General features: G+C 38.5%; 1 long non-coding RNA gene across 1 annotated transcript; it reads right to left on the reverse strand.

Moving 5' to 3' along the window:
- Nucleotides 1–4,376: 4,376 nt before the first annotated feature.
- On the reverse strand, nt 4,377–21,082 carry LOC118501354. Its single transcript, XR_004903993.1, has 3 exons — nt 20,871–21,082; nt 18,125–18,131; nt 4,377–4,388 (listed from the first exon to the last, which is right to left on the reverse strand). It is a non-coding gene; the product is annotated as an uncharacterized LOC118501354 (long non-coding RNA).
- Between the last annotated feature and the right edge of the window lie 1,802 nt (nt 21,083–22,884).

Raw genomic sequence — 22,884 nt, forward strand, 5'->3', positions numbered from 1 at the left:
TTTAATTTATATACTCAGTACATTTCACCTTAAAGCGTTAGAATATACATACTTTTCAAGTGCACATAGAACATTTCCTAGGTTAGACCACGTGTTAGGACACAACAAGTCTCAATAAATTTAAAAAGATTGAAATCATATCAAGTATCTTCTATGACCACAATGTTATTAAGCTAGAAATCAACCACAAGAAGAACACTGAAAAACATGCAAAGACATGGAAGCTAAATAACATGTTATTAAACAATGAATTGGACAACAATGAGATCAAAGAAGAAATAAAAAGTATCTTGAAATAAATTAAAATGAGGACACAACAATCCAAAATCTGTGGGAAACTGGGGAAGCAATTTGAAGAGGAAAATGCATAGCATTACAGACCTATCTCAAAAAAGCAATAAAAAGCTCATGTAAATGATCTAACTTCATACTTGAAGGAACTTGAAATGAAGAACAAAAAAAGCCCATCATGAGTAGGAGGAAAGAAATAATTAAGATCAGAGAAGAAAAATGAAATAGAGTCTAAAAAAATGATGCAAAAGATCAATGAATCCAAGAGCTAGTTCTTTGAAAAAAAAAATAAGCAGGATTGACAAACCTTTAACCAGACTCATCAAGCAAAAAAGAAAAAGGACCCAAATAAATAAAATCACAAATGAAAGAGGAGAAATAACAACTGACATCAAAGAAGTACAACAGATTATAAGAAAATATCATGAACAATTGTATGCCAAAAACTGGACAACCTGGATGAAATGGATAAATTCCTAGAAACATACAATATTCCAAAAATAAGTCAGGAAGAATCAGAGAATTGGATAGACAGATTACACTTAGAAACTTGAAGCAGCAATCAAAAAACTCCCAACAAACAAAAGCCCTGGACCAAATGGCTTCACAGGTGAATTTTACCAAAATTTTTGAGAAGAACTAACACCTCTCCTTCTCAAACGATTACATAAAATTCAAGAGGAGGAAAGGCTCACAAACTCATTTTATGAGGCAGCAGTATCCAAATTCTGAAACCAAATAAAGACACTACAAAGAAAGAAAATTATAGGCCAATATCACTAATGAACATAGATGCTAAAATCCTCAACAAAATATTAGCAAACTGAATACAGCAGTGCATGAACAAGTTCATACGCCACTATCAAGTGGGATTTATGTCAGGAATGCAAGGATGGTACAACATTTGCAAATCAAAAACTGTGATTCACCATATAAACAAAATGAAGGATAAAAACCACATGATTATATCAATAGATTCAGAAAAAGCATTTGATAAATCCAGCACCCACTTATGATAAAAATGCTCAGCAAAGTGGGGATAGAGGGAACGTACCTAAATATGATAAAGGTCATATATGGCAAACCCACCACAAGCATCATACTTAATGGGCAAAAACTATAAGCATTCTACTTAAGTTTGGGAACAAGACAGGGATGTCTGCTTTCACCTCTCTTATTTAACATAGTACTGGATGTCCTAGCCACAGAAATCAGAAAGGAAGAAGAAATAAAAAGCATCCAAATTGGAAAGGAAGAAGTAAAACTGTCTTTATTTGCTGATAACATTATGCTGTACATGGAGAACCCCCCAAATTCCACCAACAAACACTAGAACTGATAAATGAATTCAGCAGAGTAGTAGGATACAAAATTAATATCCATAAATCAGTTGCATTTTTATATGCCAATAATGAACTAACAGAAAGGAAAATTAAGAAAATAACCCCATTCACAATTGCTTCAAAAAGAATAAAATACCTAGAAATAAACCCAACCATGAGTGTAAAAGACTTGCATGTGGAAAATTATAAGACACTGAAGAAAGAAATCAAAGAAGGTACAAATAATGGAAGCACATACCATGTTCATGATAGGATAAATTAACATCATTAAAATGTCCATGCTACCCAAAGCAATGCATAGATTCAATGCAATTCCTATCAAGATTTCAATGGCATTTTTCACAGAACTAGAAGAAATATTTCAAAAATTATATGGAACCACAAAAAGCCATGCATAGCAACAACGATCCTGAAAAAGAACAATGTTGGAGGTATCATGCTACCGAATATCAAACTATACTACAAGGCCACAGTAATCCAAGCAGTCTGGTACTGCCATAAACAATAGATACAAAGATCAGTGGAACAGAATGGAGAGCCTAGAAATAAACCCACACCTTTATAATCAATTAATGTTCAACAGAGGAAACAAGCACATACAACGGGCTAAAAATAGTTTATTCAATAAATGATGTTGGGGAAATTGGACAGATATGTGCAGAAAAATGAAACTGGACCATCTTCTTATACCACACAGAAGAATAAATTCAAAATGGAACAAAGACTTAAATCTGAGACCCTAAACCATCAAAACCCTGGAAGAAAACATAGGCAGAAAAATCTCAGATATTGCTTGTAGAAATTTTTTATGAGATATATCTCCCTAGGCAAGGGAAACAAAAGAAAAATAAACAATGGGACTTCATCAAACTAAAAACTTCTTGCACAACAAAGGAAATCAAACTAAAAAGTTCTTGCACACCAAAATAAAAAGACAACCCAGAGAATGGGAGAACATATATTTGCCGATACATCTGATAAGGGTTTGATATTCAAAATTTACAAAGTACTTATAAAGCTCAACACCAAAAACAAACAAACAAACAAACAAACAAACTCAATTAAAAAATGGGCAAAGGACCTGAATAGACACTTCTCCAAAGAGGTCATACAGATGGCCAATAGACATGTGAAAAGATGCTCAGCATCCCTAATCAGCAAAAAAATGCACATTCAAACCACAATGAGATGCCATCTCACACCTGCCAGAATGGCTATCATCAATAAATCAACAAACAACAAGTGCTGGCGAGGATGTGGAGAAAGGGAAACATTTTACACCATTGGTGGGAATTCAGACTGGTGCAGCCACCATGGAAAGCAGTGTGGAGATACCTCTAAATATTAAAAATGGATCTGCCTTTTGACTCAGTAATCCCATTTCTATGAATATATACAAAGAACTCAAAACACTAATTCAAAAGAACATAAGCATCACTATGTTCATTGCAACGTTATTACAATGGCCAAGATATGGAAGCAGCTCAAGTGTGCATCAATAGATGAGTAGATAAAACAACTATGGGACCTTTACACAATGGAATCCTACTTAGAGTTAGAAAATGAAGAAAATTTTACCCTTTGCAACAGTATGGATGGACCTGGAGAACATTATGCTAAGTGAAATAAGCCAGTCAGAGAAAGACAAATACCATATGATTTCACTGAGATGTGGAAACTAATGAACAAACAGAACTACCAGCAAAACAGAGACAGACTCTTAAATGGAGAGCAGCATGACAGCTAGGGTGGGGAGGTTAGGAAGTGAAGGGAAAGAGCAAAAAAGAAAAAGGACTCATGGACATGGACAACAGTCTGGTGATTGCTAGGGGCAGATGTGTATAAGGGGACTAAATGATAATGGAAAAATATAATAAAGATTATATATTAAAAATAATAAATCTAATAAGACCATTAATTCTTTGTCATCCTTTTGATTTCAGTTAAAAAAAAAAACACTTAACCAAAATGAAAGTGATACAGATGTTTCCTTAGAAGGAAGAGAAATCCAGCTGAAATCCCTTATATAGAAGTAAAGTCTGCTTTGACTGTATATGCTTAATGTGTGTTTGGGTTTGCTGAGTTAACCTTAGTTGCTTCCTAACAAATGCTCTGAAATCAACTGCTTGAAAGTATCATCTTAACAAATAATTGTGGTTTCATTTTGAGATAAATAATTACTTTAGTTAAATCAAAGAAAATTATAGTTTTGAGCATTAGCCAATCAAAGATTTATAAACACCCATTTACAGAGAATTTTAATTCAAAATATTTTTAAAGCCAGTTTATGTTTTATTTTAAATTAGCTGCTTCACAGATGGGGTAGTTTTTTCTCTATTTTAGGAGTAATTGAAACCAGGACATAACATAGGTCAGAAGTCCAAGACAGACAAAAAGAACACCTAAGATCAAATGTTCTGCTGGATAGAATACTTAAATAAAATTTGATGTTTGCTGCTACCATATTCCATGTTCTCTGTCTCTCTCCTTCTCTCTCACCTTGGCTGCAAGACCTTAAGTGACTCTCCCTGTTGCTTCTGCCCAGAAGGAATAATGATGACTCTATCTGCCTGAGGCAATAGAGTTGGGGGAAATGGTTGATTTGCTAATGAGATGAGAGTTCTTTCTTTCTTTTTGAATATCAGTGAGATTTCTTAAGCAGATAAAGATGCTCAATCATTTCTTTTTTCTTTTATTGATATATTATTGATTATGCTATTACAGTTGCCCCTATTTTTACTCATTTGCTGCCCTCTGCCCAGTACCCTTCACTCCCTCAGGTAATCCCTACACCATTGTTCAGGTCCATGGGTGATGCATATAAGTTCTATGGCTACTCCATTTCCTATACTGTACTTTACATTCACATGGCTATTTTATAACGACCTATTTGTATTTTTTAGTCCCGTAACCTCTTCACCCATGCTCCCCCTCTTCCTTCCCATCTGGCAGACATCAAAACACTCTCTATCCATGATTCCATCTCTGTTCTTCTTGGTTGCTTAGTTTGTTTTTTAGATTCAATTGTTGATAGATATGTATTTATTGCCATTTTATTCTTCATAGTTTTGATCTTCTTCTTTTTCTTAAATAAGTCCTTTTACTGTTTCATATAATAATGGTTTGGAGATGATGAACTCCTTTATTTTTTCTTGTCTGGGAAGCTCTTTATCTGCTCTTCAATCCTAAATGATAGTTTTACTGGGTAAAGTAATCTTGGCTGTCTGTCCCTGGTTTTCAAACTTTGAATATTTCTTCCTAATCCTTTCTAGCCTGCAAAATTTCTTTCAAGAAATCAGCTGAAAGTCTTATGGGAACTCCCCTGTAGGTAACTAACTGCTTTTCTCTTTCTGCATTTAAGATTCTCTATTTATCTTTAGCCTTTGGCATTTTAATCATGATGTGTCTTGGAGTGGGTCTCTTTGCATCTATCTTATTTGGGACTCTGTGCTTTCTAGAATTACATGTCTATTTTTCTCACTAAATAGAAAACCTTTCTTTCATTATTTTTTCAAGTTAGATTTCCAATTTCTTGCTCTTTTCCTTCTCCTTCTGGCATCCCTATGATGCAAATGTTGGACCTCCTGAAGTTGTCCCAGAGGCTGCTTATACTATCCTCATTTTCTTAGATTCTTTTTTCTTCTTGTTGTTATAATTGGTTGTTTATTGCTTCCTTATGTTCCAAATCATTGATTTGATTCTCGGCTTCATCCACTCTACTGTTGTTTCCCTGTAAGTTGTTCTTTATTTCAATTAGCGTATCCTTTGCTTCTCACTGGATATTTCTTTTGTTCTTAAGGTCCTCACTAAATTCCTTGATCATCCTTATAACCAATGTTTTGAACTCTGCATCTGATACATTGCTTATCTCTGTTTTATTTAGTTGGGGTTTTTTTTTTTTTGAGTTTTGATCTGTTCTTTCATTTGGACCATGTTTCTTTGTCTCCTTGTTTTGGCAGCCTCCCTATGTTTGTTTCTATGTATTAGGTAGAACTGCTATGACTGTCTTGGTAGCGTGGCCTAGTGTACTAGGTGTCCTGAGGGGTCCAGTGGCACAGCCTCTTTTATAACCCAAGCTGGGTACTCCTGATGTGCCCTTTGTGTGGGATGAGTACACTGTCCTATTATAGTTGAGCCTTGATTGCTGTTGGCAGGTAAATGGTAGAAATTTACAGAGGCCAGTCGGCTGCAAGGAATGGATTTGACCACTGACCACCGATCACCAACCCTGACCTCTATGGAGGATCAGGTGTGCAGGGGCAGGGTGGTGGTACTCTGCCATTGTCTATAGCTGTGCACTGGGTGTGCAGGTTGGGAATTTTCTGGATGATGCAGGCCATTGTCATCCCTCACCTGTGTTTTGTCTGGGGCCACCCTGTATGAGCTATGAAGCAATCTAAGATGGCTGCTACTTGTGCTGGACTTGGAGACTCCCAGGAGAGGCCAAACTGTGAATCTAGGCTAGTTGCTGTTTTTGTTGGGCCAGGGGCTAATTAGCAAGAGGTTCAGGGGATAGGGTTTCACTGAGGCCAGCTCTTGCTTGTTTGATAGGATTTAGGAAGTTGTGAAGCATAAGATAAGACCACACATTTATATGAAAATGTCGTAGTTAATAGGTTGGGTATTCCTGTGAGCTGGGTGGGATGGAATCTCAGGGGATCTCCAGGGTAGGGTAAATAGTGTTAGTCAGGCTGATGAACACTTATGTTCCAAATGTTTGGGTTTTTTAAGAGGACCTGCTTGAGACTGCAGAAATTTATTCTACCTACTTAATCCCTGCTGGGTTTTGTAGCCAGGAAGTTAAGGGGACTTATCTTCCTATCACTGGAGCCCTGGGGTGGGGGCCTGGTGTGGGGCTGGGACTCCTTGCTTCTGAGGTGTCCCTCCTGAATTTTTATCCACTACACATGGGTGTGGGACCAACCAGTACCACATTTCTACCTCTTCTTTCAGTCTATATGGATGTAGTTTCTTTAATTCCATTGTTGTGAGAGCTCCATTCCTCTAGATTTCTGGTGGTTCTGAATGATGGTTTTTCTATATTTTGGTTGTAATTTGTTGTGGTTGTATGAGGAGATAAGCCATGTTTACCTGTGTTGCCATCTTGATCAGAAGTTGTGCTTAATTATTTCAAAGCATAATTTTTTTCCTGCCACTTAAAAATGTAAATATGCTCAGATGTGCACACACTCATGTTCATGTTTATTAGGTAGCACACACATTTTGTTGCCTAATCACTCATCATTAAAATATTTTATTGGCTTTTCAGAATTATAAAATGTATATGTAATTAAAATTTTTCTAATAAGATTGTAACTTTTTTTAATGACTAGCAGTAACTTATCAAGTAATGGATATAGTAATGGCTACATCTTAATACAAAGTGGGGTGTAAGAGTAATAAAATCGGTATTTTATGTTGCCCCTCATCTAGAAAATAACTATCTTTTAAAAAAGCAACATATCACATGCTCCCAGATTGTGGTATGGGAGTGAGGATAATACTTTAAGTGATGAAGCTGGCATTTCCCATCTGTTGAACTTGAAATACAGGCCACCCTCTTTCAATCACAAATACAATTCTGCTGCAGATTTGACCATCTGGATTTCCCATCATACCCTGTTTTCACACCTGGAGATTCAGAGCAGGTCTCTGATTGATATTTTTCAAAACTGCCTCATAAAATCAAAGGAGAGATGAATAATATTTTTCTGAAATCATAAGTGGTAGAACCAACATTTGTAACTGTCATTACTGCTTTTAGAATTGTTCATCTCAGCCTTTGGCTTATTCAAAAATGCTTTTTAAAAGCAAGCACTCTCACTAGCTGCTTATGTTCACCAGTGTCAGAGCTAAGATTAAAGCAGGGGGTGATAGTAGCTCCAAGTTCAATATTAAGCACAGTCGGCTCCATGTTAAACTTTAATTAAAATATTTATATGCTCATGGTTTGCCTTCTCATAGGGAACCAAATACCACCTCTGTTTTGTCAGCTGGCAGGCTCTGCTAATTGAACAGTGATTTAAAATACCACCTTGAATCTGTCTAAGGGTAAAGAATTATTCTGAATTATTACTAAATTAGTAGTTCTGCAGAGCTATCAGCCTCTATCTGCCCAGTTCCAACCACAGCTTCAGATCCAAGAGCTGCCTTAGAACAATGTAGTGGGCCCAGATTTCCTTCCCTCCTTAGTTACTCCTCAAGCAGCAATTTGACTACTTTTGCTGCTCCTAAATTTTAAGAGGGATGACAGACAAGGTATTAAGCTTTGATTTCTCTCTATATCCTATCAGTTTCCTCAAACATGGTAATCTCCTGCTAACTCCTGCTGTGCTGTGGGGATTACTGGGCCCCACTGGCCAGCTGCTGCCTCTCCCCTGCAGAGCTATTTGCTTTTAGGGAGCAGGGAATTTATTCATTCGGCTAAGTAGTACACACTTGGAGATCCTTTAGCATGAACAAGTGTGGAAACAGGAGCTCTCATCTCTTTGTTGACATCAGACAAAAGATGTGGCCACTTAAATATCACTTTTTTACTTCCTTTTTAGTTCATATGGAAGAGCAGGTGCAATCATGAGGCAGAAGAAGCTAACTCTGGTTAGGAATATTTTGTCTGCTAACTTTGTCCCCATGAGATTTGAAATAATTATTAATACGTTTGAAAGTCCTTGGCATGGTGAGACCATTAAATACAAGCTTGGGCCATCCACTCTGAACCATATAGCATGACAACAAATGTGATAAAAGAAACTTTCATCTGGTTAAGAATGTGGTGTTTGAAACACATTACTACCTCTTTGGTAGGTTTACTTCCTTCTTTCTTTGTGAAGTTTCACAGTAAGTAGCCCCGTGTGAAACTGGAACTCAGTGTGGGGAAAGAGGACGGGTGGAGGAACAGTCACATTATTAGGTTATTGCAATGTAGTGACTGGCGATTTCACACGTACGCATTCCACATTACAGGAAGCTCACATGTCTAAAAAACCATTCCCTGCTGGCCCCTCACCACCAAACTTTCCATTGACTACCTCATCTTCCCAAATGCTTGCTTATTTTATGATGTCAAGTGCTTTTCTATAGTAAAGTAGTAATATGGTCACTTGAATTTTTAAGACTAAGAAAGCAATCTGCATGAATCAACCAAATCTAAAGGACAAAGGAAATTTTTTTTCTAGTTACTTGTGGATTAAAACATGTTCTTCCTTCACTCCACAATACTTCCTTTGAGATTTTTTTCTTTTTAATGAAAACAAAATAATCTTGCCAGCAGAGTCATGGAAAATTTTACCAACTCCATTTGTTCACAGTTGCCCATCCCTTCTCATTTCTTTTCCTTCTTTATATATAAAACTTTTTTTACTTATTTTTCTATTATAAAAAGTAGTTTCTAGCTAAAAGCTTATAAAAATTTGAACACTATAAAGGCATATAAATCTAAAAACACACTCTCTCTCCCAATCCTATTTCTTCCAGCCCATTTCATTTTTACCTGTTCATAGAGGAAGAGTAAGTTAGAGTTTCTATGAATCCTTGACAAACATAGTAAGGAAACACAGAAAGAAGGAGCTGAATATCAACAAACCCATTTCAAAAAGATCGAAAGGGGAAGGGAGGAAAGAGTCAAAGAGGACCAAAGAGAAATGAGGAAAAAACAAAACAAAACAAAACAAAACAGCTCCTATCTCTTCTCCTAGAAGTCGTTCCGTTAAGAGTAGGGTTTCTGTCTTAAATATCTCTATAAAATTATCAAACTAGAAAAATGCCCACCAAGTAGTGGTGCTGAGTGGATGAATAAGAATGAAGAGCAGTAACTAAATGACTAGAGTTAGGCAGAGTTCATTGAAATAATTCAGGCTTTATAGTTTATCAAAGGCTTCCTTGCTTGTTTTTTGTTTGTTGTTTTTTGTCTTTACTTTGAATTTTTCACTTGTAAGCAGCCACCGTGTGCTACTTGGAGGTTTAGCACCACAGGTAGTTGCTGCTAAATTGAACTAATATTAAAGATAAAAACCGTTTGGAACAAATCCATACTTGAAAGAGGAAGTTTTGAACCATTTTACCATTAAGTCATTGAGGGATTTGTACTCAAAAGGTCATTAAGTCTCAAAGTAGCTTTCAGCCCCACTGCTTCCTTTTGGGGAAAAGAGACCACAGGGAGTTCTCTAGGCTTAGTGCCCACCTGCCCACCACCTTGGCCACAACTAGTTGTGTCGGGAACCAACACCTGACCAAAGACAGACTCCTTTATGCTCTCTGGCCTCCTGTGAGGTGGCCTGGATTGTGCAGTCTGAACCAATCAAAGCCTCTCTCAGGAAGTTTGAACTTGAAACAGAAGGTGAGAAGACTCCAATGCAAAAGAGAGGAAAAAAAGGGTAACAAACAAGGTAGTCTAGTGTCAATGCAGAAAACTAGAGATGTGGAAAGAGAAGGCAGTAAGCAGAAACTATGAAGCAATAGACTTTAGTAAATGAAAGCTATGAAAAAAAAGCATCAAGAAACCTCAGTAGAAGAATAGGAAGTGGCAAGTAGAGAAAGGGACAGAATGCAGGAGGTACTTCAGGCATGGCAGGCTGCTGGAGAAAATGCTGTTTCATTGCAATCAATGTTTTAGTTCTCTGTGAGACTCAGCATGTAGCTCTGGGAACTGTTTACTTTGCTTCCTCAATCCTCCCAGGTAGCCCTGAGATGGAAACTCTTACCCTGAGGTAAATGAGTAGGCTTTCCTATTTCATAACTTGAAAAATCCCCATTTGTGAAATGTGCATGTTGTTTAGAGAAAATCGCGAACATCTTCCTGTTGCAGTTTGAGAGGGAAATTATAGAAACACATATAGACACCTGAGGAGAACTTGATTTGGTGGCAAATGCTGTGCTAGGGTCACCTCATTTCAAGGTCTCATTTTCTATATTGTAGATCTCAAAATCTGAATTACTCTGTACAGCCACTGTTGACTGATACCAGCTGGGATTTTGGTAATCCAATGTACAGATTTACAATGTGAGATAGAATTTGCCAGAGGCAGGGATCCTTCTCCATGGTTTTTAGCACTAGTGAAAGTCTTCTCCTTATCAAATCTGTCTTTAGGGACTTCTTTTCCTTTTTTGGTTCCATAACTGTATCTATTTTGGTGGTTTGTCTCTCACGTGTCCTTCTTTTTTCTCCTGCCCTTAGTGGAAATGCCCTCCATTGCCATGGTTCTCCTCTATCACCACTCTAACACCTTCGCACATTTCCAAATCTGTGTGGGATACTTGTACCTGAAAATCTCACCAGCATCTCAAATTTAATGAGTTCGAGATGGAAATCATTTCTTTTCTCAACCAAAGTTCTTCCTCCGATATTCCATTTCCTTTTCTAAAATGGAATTTCAGTGAGCCAGGCACAAAGCTCAGAATGCTATTTACTTCTTTTTTTTTTCCTCCCCGGTGCCCAATAGCTATCATTGCAAAGTCCTAGCAATTCTACCTATGTAACACCAATCACCTGTTCCCCTGTATATTCATTTCTTATGCTGCACCACATGTTATACCAAAGTTTAGCAGCTTAAAACAACATATTTATTATTTTACACAGTATCTGGGGATTAGGAATCTGGGAGTAGCTTAATTTAGCTGGCTTCTCATGAGACTGTAGACAAGCCATTGCTAGGGCTGCAGTCATCTCAATGCTTGATTAGAGCTGGAGAATCTACTTCTAAGATCATTCTTGTGATCATTAGCAGGTCTCTCTTCTGTGCTGGCTGTTGGCTGGGGGCTTCAGTTCCTCACAAAGTAGGTCACTTCATGGGTTGTGTATAGCATGACAGTTTGCTTCTTCCCAGAAGTGGAGAGACAGAGAGGGAGGCAGGATGGGAAGGAAATAGGGGGAGAGGACACTTAATATGGAAGTTGCTGCCTCTTTATAATCCAGTCTGGGAAGTCACACAGCATCGGTTTTGCAATATTCTATTATTAGAAGCATATCACTAAGTACAGCTCACACTCAACAGGAAGGGAAATTAGGAAGAAGTGTCAGAATTTGTGGTCATATTTTTAAAACCACTACCACTTCTTTATTTTTTTAATCCTAACCAGAGGATATGTTTATTGATTAGAGATAGAGAGAGAGAAAAATTTCAATGTGAGAGAGAAACATTGATCAGTTGCCTCCTGTATGCACCTCGACAGGCAATCGAATCCACAACATTTTGGTATATGGGACGACACTCCAACTCACTCAGCCACCCAGCCAGGGTGTCTTTTTTATTTCTACTTCCACAGTCCCAGGTCAGGCTCTCAACACTCTTCACCAGATTTGTTATTAAGATAAAGGTCAAAATATTTGATATGGCCTATGTGGCTCACATCTCTGTTTCTGTGCTGCCACTTGAGTGTATTCTGTTTATGTTAGTCAGCTTTTCTCTCTTTTGGGGGTCATTTTCTCCCTCTCTGTTCTACATTCAAACTCCCCAAGAGAAGCTCTGATTGGTTCAGGTAGTCAATATCTGGTGTTATGCCAGGTCACCTCATAGTGGGCTGAGGGGCCTAAAGGAGTATATTGTTTGGCCAGGTGTTGGCTCTTGGCTCAGTAAGTTGTGCCCAAGGTGGTGGGTGGCTTAATCCTACCTTATGCTCCCTTAAGTCAAGCCACAATCCCCCCTCTGCCCTCTGCTCTGCCTCTACTGGCCTTTTTTAGAAGGTCTTCAGGGCCGTTTTCCCTCCTAACACAGAGCCCATGCTTGTCCTGCTCCTCCACCTGGCAGACTCCTCTCTGGTGCCATCAGGCTCACTCCTACGAACCCTTACATTTCTGTAGGTACCACCTCTTCCAATCAGACTTCTCACCCTCCATCTACATTAGGTTCCTATGAGCTCTCAGAACACCCTGTATTTTTTCTTCATATTTGTGTGGCTATTTTGTTTAACATCTCATTCTTCTACTAGGCTGCAGCCTCACAAAGCCAGGAACCTTTTTGCTCACAATGTTTGATACTTGCTATGAACACAATGATTGTTTTCTGTAGTAAGTCCACATCCTCTGGGCTCCTCCATCATATACATGGTGACATAATTAATCCTTCACCAACATTCAGCTTCTCCCTTGCTCAAACACTTTCAGTGGTCCTCCACTGTCTGCAGGGCAGAGCCACCATGCTTCAGCCTAGACTCAAAGCCCTTTGTAAAAGGGGGACTCATCTCTCCTTCCTGGTTTTGCTTCTTAGCACTTCTTTAACAGACCCAAAAGTTCTAACTACAGTGAATTACTTGTTATTCCACTTAATGCTGTATTCTCTGCTTCTTTGATATTTTTATTCCCTATATTTTGAAATGTATTCTTCTTTATGGAATTATATCAAAATCCCTTTTTAGAAAACCTTTTAGTTTATAGCTTGTTGGCTGTAAATATTCAGCTGAGTATATACATATATACTAAGCATATAAGTATATATATATGTGTATGTGTGTGCTTGTATACACACACACACACACACACACACACACACACACATACATATGAATATATACATATGAGGTCTGTCCAGAAGGCATCCAGCCATGTAATATGAAAAATAGAGACATTATTGAAGAAGATACAAGATACAAGAAACATTGTACATAGGACAATGATGCCTCAGTCCCTTTCAAAGTAGGCACTCTGGGACCTCACACAGTTCTCCCAATCGCCATCAGTTGCCCTGTTGGACTTTCCTGAATTTCATTGATGGTCTGAAATCTCTTCCCTTTCAAAGGTGATTTTAGTTTTGGGAAAAGCCAGAATTTGCAGGGTGCCAAATCTAGGTTGTAGGGGGGCTGGGTCACCTGGGTGATTTGATGTTTTGCCAGAAAACTGAATGAGATGTGATGCATGAGTAGGTGTGTTGTTGTGATAAGGCTGCCTATCACCATTGCCCATAGCTGCAGCTTCCTTAATCATACCAATAATTTTCACAGAGGAATGTTCAAGCTTAATGTGAAATCTGATGCAGATTTGTTGCTCTACACACTCAATCATTTTGAATGTGATGGTCACAGAGTGCACATGCTCACTCAACCATGTCTACCATCCCCACTGACTAGTACAGTGAAGTCATCACTGTTCACACATGTGCATTCCAGTCCATTCTTTTTGGCTGCCAGGTTACATCGATGTCATACAAACTGTTCTTGTTGCATTAACAATGGCTGAACTTTTCTGAACAGACCTTGTACATGTACTTAATAGCTGCTAAGCATCAGTCAGGTAACTTTTTTGTTTGTTAATTTATTTAATAGTTATGACAATCCTATAACATAACTCCATTTACTGTCCCCACTAGGCACAGAAAACTAAGTAATTGTTGCAAAGTCACGTCTAATAAGTGTCAAAGCTGGAGTTTGAGCCCATTGGTCTGGCTGTGGAATGCAACTCTGGAGTCTGATTCTCTGCTACTAGGCTATTACTCTTTGAGGCAGTGGAGATATCTTATTATTCATCTTTGTCTATTTCCCCAGGACCTTGTTGGTCCTGATTAATGCTTAAGAAGCCAGTAGCTCAAGTAGGAAGTGATGGAGGAAATCTCTTCCTTGAAAGACTGTCCCAATCTGCCTGGTGTGGCTCAGTTAGTTGGAATGTCCTTATACACCAACAGATTGTGGTTTTGATCTCCAGTCAGGGCACATACCTAGGTTGTAGGTTTGATGCCTGGTCGAGACTTGTAAGGGAAGCAATTGACTGATGTTTCTCTCTCACACTGATGTTTCTCTCTCTCTCTCCATCTTTCCCTTCCTTTCTCTAAAATCAATTAAAACATATCCTTGGATGAGGATTAAGAGAAAAAATTTAAAAAGACTGTCCACAGATAATCTCATGTTTTTACTTCTTTTGTCCCAAATCTTAGGTATTCCTCCCTAGCCTAAAGGGTCTCATCTGAATTCCTTAGTCCAGTGTCCCAGCTCATGGGCCAGACATTTTAGAAATTCCTGCGAGTTGACTTTTCCCCACAATTTATTCATTCTTGTGCACATTTGTTCGTTCGTTCGTTCATTCATTCATTCTTGTGTTGATTTGCTCGATCAGAACACAAAAGAAACTGAAAGAAACAAGGAAAAAAATACATAATGCCCAGCTAAATTTGAATTTCACATAAACAATAATTTTTTAAAATTTTAAGTGTATCTTAAATATTGCATGGGGCATACTTATACCAAAAAATATATTCTTTGCTTATCTGAAATTCAAGTTGAACCAGGCATCCTGTATTTCATCTGGCAACCCCATTCTTATGACTTGTAGGCCCTGAGGCTCTCAGGCTCCCCTGTGCTATGGTGACCTCATCTTTGGCACTTCATGGGCATTTCATGCTGGGTTACTGTTCCACCTCATCCAAGCCTCATCCACTGTGAGCACATTGTTCATCAGTCTTGGAATAAAGAACTAGCTGACATCAAGATCACTAAAGAGTACAAATCAAATGTCCTTTTCTGAGCTGTAGTTCCCTAAGGAATGGAAATGCCCAAATAAAATTGATAAAATTACTATTATGGAGAATCAATATAAAGGGTTGGAACCAAATCAACTTTTGAATGCTCTGCATTGGACAGAAAATTTCTGGGTCAAGCACACTGTTCATGTCAAGGGGGTCATCGTTGATACGTAGTAGGTGATCACTTAGGTGGTTGAATGAGCTTTATTAGTAGGAACTGAATTTTCACAGACCAATAAACAAGACCTATGAAAAAGAAATTTAAAAGGAAAATGAATGTTTTATTCACACCCTTTGCCTTTGGTGAGATGGTTGGTTCCAGGCTTACTGTTTTCAGGATAAATACTCCCAAGCCAGCTTGATGACTAATAGTATTTATTTTCCTTTTCATGTTTTTAACTTTTTATTATGAACATTTTCAAACAAAATAAGGTGAAGAGGACAATGTAATTAACTCCCATGTACATTATACATCACCTAGCAGAACAATTATTAATATTTTGCCATAAATACCTCCTCAAAATTTTCCTGAATTAATTTAAATCATAGACATTATGACATTTCACTCCTAAATATTCCAAAAATGAGGACATTTTCTGCCTCAAGCACAATACCATTTTTTTGTATTTACAAATTAACAATAATTTCTGTATATCATCTAAGGCATTGTATTTCCTCAATGTCCCCCAAATATCTATTTATAGTTGATTTAGTCAAGTCACACACTGCAAACTAGGATACAAACTAGGTCCACACACTGCCTTTGGTGTTTATGCTCTTGATTGACTGTTCATGACTTGCAACTTTGTCTTAGTATCACTTAGTCTGGTCCCAGGGGTGCAGGTCTGATGGGTTTAGGCACACCCAGTCTGAGAACCCCACAAAGGCCTTGAGGTCAGAATTTTGACTGCTCTGGGGCCAAGTTAAGATGACCTGAATACTTCTACCTACACCCTTTCCAGGGTAGAATCTGGCCTGATCTGCTGTTCCCCTCCCCACTGCTGGCCATGCTCCAGCCACACCGACCTGCTTACCCTGGTCTCTGTGCCCTGGGTGTTCACTTGTTTATCTTGCTGCCCAGATTCTCTAATGCCTGACCCTCCCACCCTTCCTCTCACCAGCTCTCCCACACATACTATTTGTCTGATGAATTCCTACTCATCCTTTAGGAATCCACACAAATGTTACTTCTTCAGTGAAGCTTTCCTTGGCGTCCCCCACCTTCATGCCCAGACGAGGTCAGAAACCTTTTTTTTTTTTTAAAGATTTTATTCATTTATTTTTTTTAGAGAGGGAAGGGAGGGGGAGAGATTGAGAGAGAGAGAGAGAGAGATTGAGAGAGAGAGAGAGAGAGAGAGAGAGAGAGAGAGAGAGAGAGAGAGAGAGAAACATCAATGTGCGGTTGCTGGGGGTTATGGCCTGCAACCCAGGAATGTACCCTGGCTGGGAATCGAACCTGGGACACTTTGGTTCCCAGCCCGCGCTCAATCCACTGAGCTACGCCAGCCAGGACAGAAACCTTTTTTAAATTATCTCATTCCAGCATACTTTTTCTCTAGACTGCTTACCCAATTGCAATGAAATCATTATCTGTGATGAATGTGTCTTTTCCCAGCTGATAGTTGAAACTCCATGAGCAAGAGCCACGTTCATCTTGCCCATACTTGTTTATGCCAGAATCTAGCAGAAGACCTCATAAACATGGGCAGCCAGCAGAGCATTGAGTGGCTGGATGGGTGGATGGAAGAGGATATGAAACCACTGGGTGGCTTTGAGCAGTGGATTCACTGGGCAAGCTGAACACTTTAGCACTTCCTATGAGTCTGAATGGGTAATTTGGAGAATGGTCAGTGATACAGAAACTACTTCCCTTTTATTTTATTTAATTTAAATTTTTAAAAAAGATTTTTCTTTATTTTGCCCTAGCTGACATAGCTCAGTGGATTGAGCGCGGGCTGCGAACCAAGGTGTTATAGGTTTGATTCCCAGTCAGGGCACATGCCAGGGTTGCAGGCCATGGCCCCTAGCAACCGCACATTGATGTTTCTCTCTCTCTCTTTTTCTCCCTCCCTTCCCTCTCTAAAAATAAATAAATAAAATCTTTAAAAAAATACTTTAAAAAAATACTTTAAAATATTTTATTTATTTATTTTTAGAGAGGGAAGGGAGGGAGAAAAAGAGAGAGAGAGAAACATCAATGTGCGGTTGCTAGGGGCCATGGCCTGCAACCCTGGCATGTGCCCTGACTGGGATTCAAACCTGCAACACTTTGGTTCGCAGCCCGAACTCAATCCACTGAGCTACTCCTGCCAGGGCTAAAAAAAGACTTTTCTTTATTTTTAGAGAGAGGATGAGGGATAAAAAGAGGGAGAGAATCTTGATGTGTGAAAGAAACATCAATCAGTTGCCTCTCATGCTCTGTGATGGGAACGAACCAGCAAGCTTTCAGTTCGCAGGCTGGTGCTCAATCCACTGAGCCACACCAGCCAGGGTGAAAGAATGATTTTAGATGCAAAAATGTGAAAGGAAGGACCTAGAGGAATTTGAGAAATTTGTTTGATGGTGTTAACTTGGCAAAGTGTGTCTCTACTTTATTTGTATCCACTCCTGAGATGTAGAGAGATTTCTCAAATTCACTTATTCTAGATGAGAAATCGCAAGGGAATTCGAAAGTCCCTAAGATTTCTGGCTTCTGAAATTCTTTCTTTTTAGTTTAGTAGCTCAGGGACTGATATTAAAGAAATACAAGCCTTTGCTGGTGTGGCTCAGTTGGTGGAGTGCTGTCCCTGTCGGTTTAGCGCTGGAACACTAAAGGATTGGGGATTTGATTTCCTGGCACATATAGGAGGCAGCCAATCAATGTTTCTCTCTCACATCAATGTTTCTCTCTCTTCTCCTTCTTGTCTAAAATTAATAAACATATTTAAACTTTTTAAAGTTTAAAAAATAAAATAAAATAAAATATATAAAAATAAAATAAAATAAAATAAAAAAGATAAAGCCTTGGAGTCCTCACATATCTCTGAAAAATTCTAGACTCAACACAACAACAAATCTGTTACAAAGTGATGTTAACCTTATGTAGAATTTCACTAAATAATTTCCTACAGAGATCTCAGTGGTTCCTTCCATAATGTTCTAAGCAAATGTGTTGGAGCCACTTAAGCACAGTACTTTCCTCATGATGGCAGAGCCTACAGACACTATTTACATGCACCAGTGCCATTTAGATCTTAACTATAAATTACTACATAAAGGTTAATAGGACTGAGCTGAGCTTTAGGAAAGGCCTTATGCACAAAATTGCCTCATGTATTGGTAGATGATAATAGAAATAAACATTGGAAAGAGCAAGAGGTATGGCAGCAGTAAAAAAGCAAAGTTCTTTGAATATCACTGGAAATCCCTACCAATGGAACAGCAGGATAGGGATGTTAATTTCCAGGGAAGTCTTCTATGCCAGTAGCAGAAAATTAATTTTATGATTGTTTGTTTTCTATTGACCTTTTGGCCTTCAATTGGTAAAAACAGTCCATTCAAATGCCTCCTGAATTAGCTCCAAGATTTTCCACTAGTTTACCTCCTTACAGAGTGACAGCCCATTGTGTTGGTTAGAGAAGCCCTCTACCCACTCCCCCCAAATTTATAAATGTTCAGTGAATCTTTAAGTGAAAAGAAGCACAATTGCCTTATATGTTGGCCATGTGATAGTCAAGTGGTTCTATTTCAGCACCATGTGTGCTGGTTATATTTCTTATCTGCTTTTGAACAATTCCTGGAACCTAAAACATTTCTAAGTTCATCATCCTCTAAAGGAAGTATGACAGGTGCACACATGAGTTTGAAATGAATTACAGTTGACTTTGTAGTCACTCTGACAATTTATACAGAATGGCAAGTGGATTAGGTTGGTAGCTTAAGTTCTCTTTTTTTGAGTCTTGTCAGACTTCAGATCAGAAGATGCCCACCATATTCAGTTCCCAAATCTTACTGGTTTAAAGACCTCCATGGACTCACTTTCAGCAGATGATCACACGTCAGCCAAGGAGACTGAAAGGATGAGCCTTTGGGTCTCATCCCATAACTCTGAGAGCAGTTGCCATGGCAACTTCACCAAGCCTTCCTTCCTCAAAATCCCAGTGTCATCCTCAAGGGGATGGCAAGTTAATTTTCTCCTGCAATAGGTCCAGACTGGTTCCATGTACTCCAGCCACACAAATGTGGGTTGTGGTTCTGGAGAATACAAGAATCAGTGAGACTTGGCAGATTAAAAAAAATTAATTGTTGTTCAATTATAGCTGTCCCCATTCCCCCCACCCATTACTCTCCCCTGCCCTACCCATCCTCCACTTTTCATATTCAATCCTCCCCTCCACCATTGTCTTTGTCCATGGGTCCTTTATATATGTTCCTTGACTTGACCCTTCCCCTTCTTTCTCCCATTACCCCCCACCCTACTCCCCTCTGGTCACTGTCAGTTTGTCCTTTATTTCCATGTCTCTGGTTCTATTTTGCTCGCTTGTTTGTTTTGTTGATTAGGTTCCACTAATAGGTGAGATCATATGGTATTTGTCTTTCACCACATGGCTTATTTCACTTAGCATAATGCTCTCCAGTTACATCCATACTGTTGCACAGGGTAGGAGTTCCTTCTTTCTTTTGGCAGATTTTATACGTGTCACTTCATTCACCATTGTCTTATAGCTCCCCGAGGTGTAAGAGTACTGTTTAGTAGTTCAGAGGGAGGCATGCCAGTAGGAAGTATAGAATATAGTCTGAGTGGGGGCATATTATCTGTAGGAGAATCATGACGTATCTGAACAACTGTGTGACTAATTCCCCCACACTAGGAAAGATGCTATGAGCTGTTCAAGACTTCAGGTTTCAATTCCATCCTTAAAAGAGGACGTGAGGTCTCTCTTGTCTGCTGTTTCTGGACCAGAAAAACAGACTCATTATAGTGTGGATGGAGAGGAACACTTAAGCCAGCTTTGTTATTTTCCCAGGAATCCTCAAACCAGGGATAAAAATGGAAATTGCTGTAGTGTGTCAGCTCTAAGTCACTGGTCTGTCTCTGACAGGCTGTAGTAATTTATAGTAATTCAGTCTGGGGGAAAGCAAGTCATCAATATGACAAAGGCTCCGCTTTCACCCCAAACATCTTGTTTTCCCTGAGCTTACTTTGAATCTGGCACCCCTGAGTGTATCTAGAATTTTTGAAGATTTTTGTATTTTCAGTTTCTGCTCTCTCTAAGGATATAAGGATCTCATATTGCCTAGAGCAGCAGCCTCCTTCCCTCCTTCCTTCCCTCCCTCTCTCCCTTCTTGCCTTCCTTCTCTTTCTTCTTTTCTCTCTTTCCATCTCTTTTTCTTCTTTCTCTCCCCCTTTCTCCCTCCTCCCATCCTTCTATCTATTATCTATCTATCTATCTATCTATCTATCTATCTATCTATCTATCTATCATCTATCTATCCTATTTATCCATCCTAAGCTACACCCTTTCAAGTTTTGGGGAGATATTTCCTGGTTGTGGTAATCTAGAATTTAGTAAACAAATTTATGCCTCCTTTATGATTTTATAGATCTGACAAATATCCGTTTTTCAGTTTTTATCTTTCTACTTTCATCCCATAAATTATGAAAAGAGTAATCTAAACTCCCACTCACTCAGTCATTTTTCCTAGTAACTTTAGTCAGCATTGCTCTCTCTCTTACTCTTGATCTATTTTCTGATAATACTAATTTAGATTTTAGTACATGTTGTGTTAGTTTTCTATGCCTGGTGTAATAAACTACCACAAACTTAGTGGCTTGAAGCACACAAATTTATAACCTTTCAGTTCTGTAGGTTAGAAGTCCAACAAGATCTCATTGGGCTAAAGTCAAATGTTGGTGGGGCTTTGTTTCTTCTGGAAGGTCTAGGGGAGAGTTTGTTTCCTTATTTTTTCTATGTTCTTAAGGTTGTATGCATTCCTCGGCTCATGTCCCCTTTCCTTCATTTTCAAAGACAGCAACATAGCATCTCTCTGACCCTACTTCTGCCATCACATGTTTTTCTCTAACACTGTGCTACCTCTCTCCTCCACTTTGAAGTACACTGTGATTACATTGGACCCAATTGGAAAATCTAGAACAATCTCTCTATTTTAAGGTCAATAGATTAGCAATTTTAATTATGTTCACAACTTTAATTTTCTTTTGGCATGTAACCTAACATATTCACAGTTCCAGGAATTAGGATGTGGACATCTTTATCCTACCTATCATAAACTTTTGTCCTTTATAAAGCCTTTCCTATTTTGATATATGGATATTTTGATCTAAGTAGATTGTGGAATTCTTGAAGGCAAATTTGTGACAGAATACTTTGCTTCCCTGTATTTTTGGTCTTCTCTGTAGCATTTTTTAAAAGTGCCAGAACTTAGTTAGATCTTGGTAAATACTTTTCAGCAGCTCCAAATTGCTTTTGAGTACTTTACTGATCCTTCTTTCATTGTCTCTCCTGGAAGTATGCACGTATAGAATACACAGGTGCTTGGGTGCTTGCTGCATTTATACATGTGTTTACTAATGATTCTGGGAAGGACTTATTGGGAATGCCATCCCAAATGCAGTAGGTATCTTCTCACAACTCTGTTTTGATTTTATAGTAGGTAGCAATGTCAAATTAGAAATGGTGGATATATGAAATGGGAAGAGGATGGAGAATAGATGACAAGGACAGCGGTATCTGTGATTCTTCCACCATCTCCTAGATACATGAAAGGTAGTTTCTTTCATAAGACAATGGAAGCCAAATTGTGGACTAAACTGGATACCAACAGTCTTTCCTTCCTGGAAAGTTTCAGAACCTCCTATAGTAGAAAATATCCACAATATTTCTAGCAAATTCCAAAGAGAATGCTGCCACCAATTTAAAATTGACCAATTTTATCTACAAGACTAAAGAACTTTTTCCAACAGAGAGTTGGAAAAAGATGAAGAAAGGTATTTTATTCTTGCCAATCTGCTCTGTCTTTATATTTTGTCCCAATTACAAACATAAGTTCAGCCATGGGCACCACACTTTACTCATTCATTTAACTAAAACCATTTGTTTGTCAGGCACTGTTTTAGCCCACTAATGAAAACACACTTATTTTTAAAATTTTATTTATTTTTATTTTTATTTTATTTTTTATTTTAGAGAGGGAAGGGAGGGAGGGAGGGAGAGAGAGAGAGAGAGAGAGAGAGAGAGAGACAGAAACATCAATGTGCGGTTGCTGAGGGTTATGTCCTGCAACCAGGCATGTACCCTGGCTGGGAACCTGGGACACTTTGGTTCCCAGCCCGTGCTCAATCCACTGAGCTACGCCAGCCAGGGCTTAAAAATTTTATTTTTCAATTACAGTGTACATTTAACATTTTTGTGTGTTAGTTTCAGGAGTACAGCATAGTGGTTAGACAATGATGTGCTCTACAAAGTGCCCCCCTCCCTCTATAGATATTTCAAGTACCCACCTGGTACCATACATAATTATTACAGTATTGTTGGCTATATTCCCTGTACTTTACATCTCTGTGACTATTTTGTACTACCAATTACTTCTTAATCCCATCACCTTTTTCACCTGGTCCCCAGCCCACCCTTCACCTGGCATCCATCAGTCTATTCTCTGTACCTATGAGTCTACTCCTATTTTGTTGTTTAGATTTTACAGGTAAGTGAAACCATATGGTATTTGTCTTTCTCTGTTTTATTTCACTTAGCATAATAACTAGTAGGTCCACTGATGCCTTCACAAGTGTTAAGATTTTCATTCTTTTT

This window comes from Phyllostomus discolor, chromosome 1 (assembly GCF_004126475.2).
Source record: "Phyllostomus discolor isolate MPI-MPIP mPhyDis1 chromosome 1, mPhyDis1.pri.v3, whole genome shotgun sequence".
Taxonomy (NCBI): domain Eukaryota; kingdom Metazoa; phylum Chordata; class Mammalia; order Chiroptera; family Phyllostomidae; genus Phyllostomus; species Phyllostomus discolor.